Genomic DNA, 12,431 nt, shown 5'->3' with positions numbered 1-12,431 from the left:
ATATCTTCTTTAAAAAGACAAACTCTTTCAGGCTCGGAATGATTGTCATTCAAAATGACACGCACTCCTTCAGGAGAACATCGTATTGTGGCTCTAAAATACAGCATATCAAGACCCACAATATTATCTGGTGTGTTTGGAGAAAGCAAAAACGGACATGGAGCACTAAATTTATCAACATGAATGCAAGTGGTTGTGACAATGGGCTAAGGGAAGGTGTTCCATCGAAACCTATCGAAGTAATAGTTACGACAGACAGGGGAGCCCTTGGAACCAATTGTTTAGACAAAGCGCTACGAGTAGCTCCTGTATCAACCAGAAACTGATCAGTAGAACCCAAAACATGTGCTGTAAAATAGGGACACGTCTGATCCACTGGAACTTCAACTGATTCCTTGCCCCATCCCAGGCAATCCTATGCATAAACAGAATCGTATAGGTCGGGCTGAACATAATCAGACATCTGATACTGATTTTGTCTGTCAAAAGTATTGAACCCATCCTGTGTTTGCACATTAGTATCAAATCGAGCACGATCACTCATATTACTCCTAGGCCCTGAAAAACCTGAACGATTTCTGATTTGTCCCCGCCCTCGTAAATTCTGCTGGGCACGCAACAGTGGACATTCGGACATCCGGTGACCAAATTTCTTACAATACGCACATTGATTAATGGACAGATTCGTACGAGTATAGGGGGGGATTGAAAGATCTGCGTCCGCCTCTGTCACAGCCTCTAGAGGGCGGACCATAAACTTGGGCTAACATAACTTTCGTTTTTAAATCTTTAGATTTCTTTTCTTTGTTACCTTTTGCTTCTAATTCTTGACGCTCATAATATTGAGCCATCGTCAAAACAGATGCTGGAGAAGATGTAGTCCAAGTACTTTCACTAGCTTTTAAGCGGCTAACTATCCCTGGTAAAATATTCGTAACATATTTATCGACAAAAAGGTGTCTGCCTGTATCATCCATCAAAGACTGGCCACTAAAATCATGAAAAGCTTCCTCAAAACGTGTAAAGAAATCAGAAACCGATTCATCTACCTTTTGTTTACATGATGCCAAAACAGTCCAATCTATCTTTTTAGGGGGAATAACTGTTTTAAGCTTAGTTAATATTGCTGCGGGGAGATCTAATATTAACTTGTGTGGCTTTTTAGCGGGCTCCCTATCCAGGTCCAATTGTTCTAAATCCTTCCATTCAGCACCAAGAGTAACCCGATCATCGATTTTACGAACAGTCCGCCTCATATCTGGGGGTAAGATTAAGCCAAAAAATAAATCTTTATCACATAGGGTCATGGTACAGGAATGTATAGCGCCTTCAACTTCTTCATAGAAAGCGGCTGGATTTTTACGTGGATCGGGTAATGCTGCTTTAAGCGCCATTACATCTGCTCTATTCCAAGAAGTGTACACCCAATTATAAATGAAATATCCTTTAGCATCAGCAGAATTGTTATCATCACTGTCACCTGTTCCTTTAGGAGGAACATACAAGGGTGCGGCTTCCCGCATAGGCCTCATATCGACTGGCATTGTCTTATCTGTTCCGAAAATAGAAGACTGCGATTCTCCAGACAGATTGGCTGCGCAGCTGCGTCTGCAAGATTTTTCTTCTCCTTCAAGTGAACCATCTCAGTTCATAATTTAACGAACCATCTAATCATGTCAGCCACCTGAGGGAAAAGAAAAAGACCTTCATGCATGGTTTTACAATCAGCTGCTACATCATTAGGTTCTAATGTTGGAGAGAATTTCCGAAACACTTCTACAACTTCTGAAGCAAATGTCTCAGTGAAATATATCTGCTCCTTCTCTGACCAATCCTTCATACTGGCTAAAATATCGGGAGCAGAATCAGTGCCACGTAATGCTTTACGAGCAGCTTGTCTGATGATATCGGCCGCACGCTGTACAGACAACATGGATCGAGTGTCCCGCGCTGTTCATTGATCTGAGTCAGAATCGTCATCGCCTTCGACCGGAGCGGACGGAGCGGCATACGGAGGTGGAGGTCGATCTAATAACAAAAAATCATCTTGTGGTTTATTAAGGACAGGATAGAGAGGTTGTTGGACAGGATATTGGCCAGATACCTGCAACCTATGTTCTTTCTCCTCTCTTTCTTTCAACTCTTTCACTTCTTTCTTCCTCAGTTCCAACGCTTTCTCATACACATTCTTTCGCTGCTCTTTCTCAATAAATGCTTCTCCCACTTACGCACACATTCAAACGTATCACGTCTAAACTTCCGCTCAAACATACATTGCTCCACATACTCAATCTTTCGTGCATCAAATGACCCATGCATTGGCCAACGTAATTCAGGGTCCTTTTTAGTGTATTTGTGCCACAACGTGCTGTACATTATAGCAGAAATACCAAACTTAATGTACATATCCCTATTAGGCGTCCCTTCTGGGGGAGCCGGTTGCGATTCTTCAAGTTGGAGACTGGCACCATTACAAAAGCAACATAACTTTCGAAGAGCGCTAAAAACAGGCATGCCAAAAATAATGCAAAATATGCAATATTATACACAAAGTAGCACTTAAATTACCTTTAGTACGTTGCGCCGTTCAAATTTGACTTATTGAAGAAAAATCTTCACATTGCCTGCCTTTAATTGGTTGCAACACATATATCTACTAATTTCCAAATACAAATTAGACTAGTCGTTTCCAAATACAAATATGCCACAGTAAGTGTTCCTAAAACTACCTTACCATACAAGGGCATCCAAAACCCGTAGTAGGTGCCGCAAAACTGCTCTTACCAATCATAGGGTATCCAGATTCCAACTGCCAAGTTCTAAATTCGACCAAACGGCCACTGCACGGCGAATCGACAGAAGAGATCTCAGTCGAAGACAGGCGCCATCTGGATGGTCAGATCGGAAAGAAGGGAAGAAACGCCTTGGGTGCCAAGACTCGGGTCTCCTCTGGCAGCGATCGCGTCCGCGGCGAGTTTCCAAACCTTCGTCACGACCAAATCCTTCGGGCATCCAAGTCGCCGATGAGCCCCACGTGTCGGGTGCCAATTTGTAGTAGCTGCCCTCAGCCAGACCCACTAGTGCAAGGGGTTCTTTGCACGAAGTCCTCAGACCAATAGAAAGAAGTTGGCACAGAAACTGGAATAGAAAACGTAACATTTATTACACCTCATGAGGTGGTGCTACGGTTCAAACAGTACCCTTCGGTATTGCAAGAAGTAGCACCACGAGCTAAGGAAGCATGGTTTATTTATACCCACACAGGGGCTCAAAAGAAGGCGGTAAAAAGCACAAGAGCAAGTTTTGTGTACATATAAGGGCATATTGGAAGGCACAATCGATGAGTGGGCGGAGTTAACAGTTTTCAGAGACTAGTAAACACATTCCTATCTGGAACTAATCACTACCAGATGTGAACCCTAACGGACAGCGGCAAAGTGGGGGATGCTAAATATAGCCTGTCACTGGGCAGATTTCAGGCGCAGTTAACAAGGAGTTAGGACAAAGCACATGGTCGGTACGAGGCAACATGTAGCAAGTAAAATGGCCGCCACAAATGCAAAATGGAGTCTGCACGATGTCAATATAACGCTAGAACTAAGATGTCTTCTGCTAATGCTTAATCTAATCGCTGTCAAATTACAACAGACTGGGAAGGTGGGGATGAAGAGGAACACCCTGCACAGAAGCTCAGGGGTTAGACAACCCTCCTCCTCAAACCTACCTTCCACTCATGTGAAGCAAACAGAGTATAATTACAAAATAAAGACTCACACTGCATGTGAACATCCACTGAACTGTTCACACTGCCTGTCACGTCACTCACAAAAACCCCACACTGACACCCAGCCATATACCCATACCATAGGTCAGCAGCAATGGAGGACAACAAATGGGCCAGCCAAAAGTAAAGTGGACAGTGCTGGAAAACTATGGTGCAAGCCACATACCATGTGTACATCACATGCAAGAGAAGGGACCTATCACACTACCCTAGGGCCATCAAATCAGACATGGGTGGCACAGTGAGTGAAATTAAACCAAAGTGACCTTAGTGCAACAACTCAGGGATACATCAAGGCAAGCCATGCATAGGCACAGAAATGATAGGAAATGTGAAGTCCTACAGTGACCAGCCATACATCTATGTCAACTTACTTGACATTTGTATGACATAAGCTCATTGTCACACTCCCTGACTGTCAAACACAAGTAGGACCTTCACACATACCCCTCCTCTACCCACCTAACACCTGCAACACTCATCACCTGTAAGAAACACACATAATGGTGCTAATGATGTCCTGTGAGTTCACTGACAACCAATCACTCTCCCTGTGGTGCATCCACAAATGTTAGACTCACACTCAGGGATTCCTGAACCAATGCTGACACTAAAACAATAGACAAACACAAAGCACACAAACAACATCCAAAGATGTCCAACAAGCCCAGACATGTGCAGCCAAACAGTGGAAAGGCAATGTGACCCTAGACCAAACAGGAATACACAACATTGTCACTCTGGACCAATGCACATACACCATACCCCAACACAAACAAGAATTGCATCATCAAAAGTCAATCATGAACACTAACTGGGATCAATGGGACAAATCAGCTAATACAGACAGAGACACCACACCAGTCATCAAGTGAACATGGTGTCATAATGTACCACAAGCATGCACATGCACAATCCTGACAAGTGACAGGTCAAAAATAGAAGCACAAACCACCATTGTCCACTCAAAATAAGGTCATGAACAGGTATCCACCTTGCTGCATGTGACATTACAGGTATGGGGTGACCCAAAATAGTCTGTGGACCTGGGTGACGTACGGTATAGAAAACAATGGTCCTCAAACCAATTAATTAAACAAATGATATTAGTTCAGTATTTTTCTGAGTTGGGAGCTAAAGGAAACTTAGGGCTCCTTTTAGACCAAAAATGTCCAATCATATACCATTTCTAGTTTTATACATACATCTGTATATAAATGAAACATACATTTTCAAAACATGAGAGAGTGGATGTGTGGAGACTTCAATTGGTAAGTCAGCAGCATAAATTTATTTTCATTCCAAAATTATTTGCATTTCTCAACGATAATAACAATGGTTGCTCCAAGGGAAACGTGCAGAGAAAGAGTGCTCAAAGGTGGGGAAGTATTCCCAACGTGGAATAGGAAGAAAAAAGTAAAAGATTCAAGGTGAGATTGATCAAGTGTATCAATCAAGGTGTCCTGGCCCAGTTGTCTATTTTACATGGTCTATTTACAATTGATTGTACAATCACAGATTGTAATCATCTGTGGCACGTATTCATTAGGGGCTTAGTGGGTCCGGATACAGGGGGATGTGTTCTTCGACGTTTCGACTCGACTTGTGGCATATGGGAGAATAGAACCTTTGCCTGCGAGTCTTCCTCAGGACAGCATGGGGGTGGGAAGGGGGGCAGCCAACTGGTGGTTAAGAACTCTCATCCTCACTGGCCATAGTGGGAAGGGTAGCCATATCGAAGGGCTAAATCAATGTCATCTGGATGCCTGAAAAGGTCAGTCCTAAAGTCAATTCGATTGACGGAATCTGTGATAAACTCGCTGTCCGCTGTGACAGACACACAAGTAATGCACGCTACACATGCAACACACATCTGAATATATCACAATGCACAAACTACTCACACACAATGTCATGCAAATAAAACATCACACAGACATAGCATCTGTCAGTAGAAAGAGCCAACACAGGCCAAACACAGCATACATCTACAACAAAAACATAACAGATGCACATACCTATCCACCACATTGCAAACTCAGCTGGACTCCAGAGGGATGCACACCAGGCAAGAGCAAGGCAACATAAACTGACAGCACTGCATGCATACCAAGCAGTGTGTGCACACCAACAAAACCAGTAGCAATCATATCTGAGTGCCACACCATGAACTCCCACAACACAAATCATCACAGCACAAATATAACATCACACTCAAGAAGGGTAGCAGTACCTCAGCAAAAACACATAAGGCTTACCCATCACCCACAGATGCACAACTCAGGGAAACCCAGATGCAAACAACATGACTAGAGGACTGTTCTGCTAAATCATATGCACAGCACATGAGCAGCCATGACTGAAAAATAGTAGAGTAAAATAACACATAACTAATTGTGAAATTGTCCTGAATGGCACACTGGTCCTGTACACAGATCAGCCTCACATAGTATAGTGTCACACTATGAAGTGGGGGAGGGGTGTAACACACTGGCAATCCGTGGGGTGGAAGACATGAGATTGAAGTGGTATGTACTTCATAGTGGGCAGTTGAGGAGTGTACAGTACACAAACATATAGATGAGTTACTCACAATGTGTAGGCATCAGAAGCACAATTAGGGATGGTATGACTCCACATACCGCATACTATACTGGAGTAAAAAATGGTTCAAGTGCCAGCAATGCATGAGAAAAATCACAAATAATGTCAGTGTGGCCGAGCAGGTCAGCACAGTGAGCACAAACAGTAACAAGACACATGGCTGATCAACACAGACTTGGCAGTCACATACTCTGCATACTCACAACTGTCAGCAACAACAAGTAGGTGTCCCCCAGAAGTGCAAGGACACACTGCACAGTGCCCAAGCTACACCTCTCACATGTGCTCACAATCTGAAGCACATGGCAGACAATTAAAACAAGCAGGCACTCATTATCTGGATCATACATGGGTGCAGGTGGCATTGCAGGGGCACACACACATCAAAACTACTGACAATGACAGCTCATTCCCACTGTATGACCACTCAAATTCACAAATTCAAATGTAACCATGTGACTAGGAAGACAGGCCTACAAAAGATGACCACACATCAACACTGCTGTTCACACATCAAGAAAGATCACACTGATATGATGGATCCTGGCCATCGCGCAAGTAATCCTGAGGATAGAATTCACCTTTGTTGTGGTATTGCATCCTAACATGACATGTGTACAATTTAGCAAACCTGACTATAGAATGATTAGGATAAGAGTAGATCATCACAAACAATCATCATTGCACCCTCAAGCCTCAGAGTGAAAAAGAACTAAAGGGCCTGTCACCTCTGTCAAACTCTGAAAAAGTAAAACAAGCAATAGACAATGTTCAAGAGGCATCCAATGCATGTGTCATATGCAACCATACCCATACATAAAACATTTTATTTAGCAAGGACATTGACAAAGCAGGCAACAGAAGTAACTGTCTTTATTACATAATACACAGATAGGCATCAGAAGTAGAAAACAGCAAAGCCATTGGCCACTACAAAATCAAAGTATGGACATGTGTGCATGAGAAACTGCCCAGGGAATGGGCATCCAAAGTGACAAACAGCATGGCCATTGACCAGTCCATAGTTCAAAGTATATACATGTGTGCATGCGAAACTGTACAGGGAATGGCCATCCAAAGTAGCAAACAGCAAGGCCATTGGCCAGTCCATAGTTCAAAGTATGTACATGTGTGCATGAGAAACTGCACAGGGAATAGGAATCCAAAGTGATAAACAGCCAGGCTATTGGCCAAATATACAGTTTTTTTATGCATCCTTTTTCCCCGCAGGGAATTACAACGCGGTCGTTACAAAGAACTTGTTGTAACCACTCAACAACTTGCGCAGGGGGGGCGCTGGATGTTGGAAGAATATAATTTACTATTCCAACTCTAGTGTGTGCGGACAGTAAGGAAGGTGTTGGATTTCAAATCCAACACATTCTGGCCCCTCCACAAGTCATTATTACGACTTGCGGAGTAATGGTATGCGTGGTTACAACGCGGTCGTTGTAATGAACACATTGTAATTTCCTGCGAGGACAAGTTTTCGTGATAAATGATGTTTACCCCATTGGCCAGTCCATAGTTCAAAGTATGTTCATGTGTGCATCAGAAACAGCACAGGAAATGGGTAACAATGTGCACTGCCATGGGAATCACGACAGCTCCGGGGATTCAAATGGGCACTCCAGGCACCGCTGTGGGAAAGATGGTGTTGGGAGGGGGACTTTGCCTCAAATTTGACTGTCAGTTGAACTGGGAGGTGGCTGATTGTTGGGGCCAGTTGGAGGACTGGACCTGGGAGAGAGAGTACCAGCTGAGGTAGAGGCATCAGTGGCTGTGGGAGCTGGAGGGCTGCTTGGACCGGGTGGCATGGTAGCACGGGGAAGGCGGAGACATCCTGCCGTGAGACACAGTGTGTGAGGGTGAATGTGAAGGGCAGGGTCTCCACTTCTTGGGGTTTCGATAGGCAAGAATTGTCTTGGCAGGAGTGGGATTTAGGCGAGCACAACAGCCTCACTCTCCACAAAAGGTATATCAGGTGCAGGTGGCTCTACCTGTGGGGATTTGCTGGATCTGGTGGTATGCTTGGGGTGGCCTTGCCTTTTCCCCTCCCTCTCCTGTTGACCAGGTAAACCTCCCACTTTCCTCTCCTGTCCCAGCTTCACAGGGGTGTGGGTGGGAATTGAAGTTGCGGGTGAATCTGCCTTAGAGAGCTGTTTGTGATGACTATTTGCAGGCACCAGCTCCACAGCAGACAGGGCAACTGTTTGTTTGTCTTTATGAACATGTGTGGGGATGGGAGTGCCCTTGGATGTGGGAGATTTGGATGAATGTGAGCTTGAGGCCTGCTTCTTGGCCTGATGCCCCTGAGTGTCACATGAAGGGCTTTTGCCTTTGTGCTCCTGTGTGTCTGTTTTTTGTTTTGGGGATGGTGTCTGTGCTCTGGGCTGCTTGGAGTACTGCTGTTGTGTGCTGTGTGTGGAGTACTTGGTGCCCGAGGGCTGTGGTGAGTGGGCACTCTCGTCACATGGTGCCGCTGGCAGGGTGTTTGCTGATGGGACTGGAGCTGTAAGGGGAGCCTGTGACAGCTGAATGGATGCCCTCACTGTGGAGGACAAAAACTGGACAGTTCTGTGTAGCCCACCCACGTCAGAATGAATGACCTCCATGAAGGCAACTACCTGTGCCAGCTTCTTGTCATGATCCTGGACGGCATTCAGGAGAGTTTTCTGACCCACACACAGCTGGCGCAAAAGGTCCACTGCCTCCACACTGGAGGCAGCAGGGGAGACAGGGGTAAGGGCAGCGGTGCCTGGGGGAAGGACACTATCCTTTCTAGGGCCGCAGGCATGGGCAGCACTTGTGGTAGTAGCCAGGAGGGTGGGCACTAGATTATGTGTGGTGGAAGATGAAGCAGATTTAGAACTCCCTGTGCCCGCCAACATCGAGGAGTCAATGCTGGAGTAAGATGATGTTGAAGTTGGTGTTTCTGGGCTTGATTCTTCCAGGGCACTCCTGTCCCCCTCCGAGGAGCTGGTCACATCAGTGTCAGTGAGCTCATGTGCAGCAGTCATGCCAGAAGCTTCACCACTGGTGTCCGTCCCCTGTTCTTCCATGCCCTTGGTAGATGCTGCATTAGACAGAGACATAGGTTCAGTATAGTGCCATAGTCACAAACATGAAATGCAAGCAAAGCACAAAATTCTAATATGATAGCCCCATGTTGCCCACCACCATGTGCAGTCTGCATGTGCAACCTCAATGTAAAATTCAGAAGATGCATGGATATACATCTCAACATGTTGTCTCAGTCACATATGGAGTCACTTTAAGGTAACGAGACATAAACTGACTCAAAAATGTCCTTTTACAATGACCATGAGCTAATGATATCCACCATGTTGTGCTTTTAAGCACAACACAATTGCACATTGAGGTCAGATGTGTATTTCTCACAATTTCCAAGTCAGGCACTGCACACATCGACAAAAGCACACTAAGATGATGCATACTGCTGTTCACTTCCGGGTGATGTCTATGACACCCATAATGCAGCAAATTTCATAAAGCCACATCTCATATTGCAATGTCAGGGGCCATTGTATTAAACACATGAGAAAGTACATGTAGCGAAAATGCGTGACAGCTGCACTCAACACAGAGGCCACTTAGAAGCCATTGCATCACACTAGAAACACCACAGAGCTCTGCACTGGCTCAGGGATAGGATACATGCAGTCACTCACACCCAAAATCACCCTTCGCAGAATCCTCACCCCAAATTGCTGCTGATGGGCCCTCAAACATCGATCCAGCTCTGGCTGTGTCACTGACAAGATGCAGGCCACTAGTGGTATCATGCTCCTGCGCGCCAACCTTCCAGTTCGAAGGAGCATCCCCAGCATCATCTCTGCCACGTTTTTTCCCAGCCGGCAGATGTCATCCCACCTCTTGTGACTGTGCAAGCTGCAGGCATGGGAGACAAGAAGAGGAAGTTGCAGTGACACTGTGTTATGTACCACTGTGTGTCAGTACAGGAGCATGCAAAAACAGCACACCATTACAGAAATGTTGAGCAGAGGTCATACAGCACAACACATAGTACATTTACATAAGATAATCTCATAGAAATGTATGCAGGTATGATGATGGGCACAGTATCTGGCCATCTCATACACATGCAGAATGCCAGCACAGAAAGCAATGTGAAGAAGGCCCTCATCTGTGATGCAGGATGTGAGTGAGCAAGACATACAATACATTGGAAATGATGTGTCGGGCAGACTCACACTACACACCCCTCAATGTCCTTGGCCTGTGAATGGCTACCTGTGTCATGGAGGTCACATTTACGGACATGATCTTACATTTTAACATTTTTCTCACAAGGTCTGTCTTGTGCAATCCTCAGGCCTAAGATAGCTTATTGAGAAATAGGGTGGCAGGCAACACATATGTTTCACTCTGTCCATTTACTGATGGGTCCTTGTCAAATTGGGCAGTATCTGTGCAGGCAAGGGGGATTCACTCTGAGATTAGTTGTGGGCCATCGGAACATTCACAGGCATGTACAATATGAGAGGGCAAACAGTGCCTACACATGCGAGTTAGAACACATAATGAAAACAATGGAAGGATGATGTTTCCGAGGTACATTAATCTGATGTGTCATAGGTGAATTTCCACCAAGAGTGTTACACTCAGGCATTTCAATCTTGTGCAGAATGTATACATATCCATGGGGGGAATATGAAAATTGCACACACATCCTTCAGTACCTTCTGTACAAAACACATTTGTAATGTCACAAATGAGCATGTGAAAACCTCATCGACTATGGCACCCATTAGCACAGGCAATGTTTGGTCAGACTTCGACTGTCCAAACCAGCAGTGTTACTGTATGGCTGCAAAAACACAGCATGTCCCTCCCATACTTAAAAGCAGCAATGGATCTGTGGAAATAAGGCTACACTTCACATTTACCTGAAGTCAGCATGCTAGGCAGTGTATCACACAATTACATTACCCAGTCTCAGACCAATGTTTGTATTGTTATTGCTGAAGAAGGGCTGTAGAAATGTTGATGCTGTCATCCTCCCAAAATACTCAAGTGCAATATTTACTAGGCCATGTATGGAGCATGGTGTATCAAAAATGAGGATGCATGCACATTAACTTGCACACACAGGCAGAGCAACATCATGTGAGCACTCTTTGCACTCTCAAATGTTTACTCTGCAACACTTACCATTACATCTGGAGCACCATATAGCCTCCCATCCTGTGAAAGCACCTCGTCCACCAAGACCTCCAGCTCATTTGTGGTGAAGGGACTGTCCCTGATGTTCTCAGATATGGCCATCGCCGGGTCCAGGAGACATTAACAGCAGCAGTTGTGGATGAAAAATGGCAGGCAGCAGTGTCTGGATGCTGTGGAAATATGTGGCTCTCTCTCCCAGACACATATAGCCCCCTGGGGCTTTTTCAGTGGTTCTCAGCTGCTGCAATTGGTGTTCCTGGTCAGCTTTTTCAAATGTAACCAATGACCGGGACCGCGGTGGTTGTGCACGCCTACCGCGATTTTCAAAAGTTTATTTCACTACCGCGATCACTGTTCCCATTGGCTGCAATAGCATTGGCGCAGGCGGTGTCACACTGCAGGGGCCAGGCGGTCACTACCGCAATCGTGCATCTTTCAATTGTACCCAATAACCGGGCACACAGTCGCGGAGCATGCCTACTGTGGGTTTCAAACGTGTTTTTCACTACCTCGATCGGGGGTCCCATAAGATGAAAGGGCATGGGCAGTGGCAGTGTCACACGGTGGGACCCTGGCAGTCGCTACCGCAATCATGCATCTTTCAATTGTACCCAAATGACCGGGCCAGCAGTTGCAGAGCACACCTACTGTGGGTTTCAAATGTGTATTTCACTACCTCGATCATGGTTCCCATTGGCTGAAGGGGCATGGGCTTTGGGGGTGTCTCCCCCCGGGGCCCAGGCAGTCGCTACCACAATTGTGCATCTTTCAATTGTACCCAATGACCGGGCCCGCGGTAGCGGAACACGCCTACCACTGGTGTCAAATGTGTTTT

Source organism: Lissotriton helveticus, chromosome 4_1, assembly GCF_964261635.1.
Source record: "Lissotriton helveticus chromosome 4_1, aLisHel1.1, whole genome shotgun sequence".
In the NCBI taxonomy this organism is placed as follows: domain Eukaryota; kingdom Metazoa; phylum Chordata; class Amphibia; order Caudata; family Salamandridae; genus Lissotriton; species Lissotriton helveticus.
Note: the sequence above shows the minus strand (reverse complement) of the source record.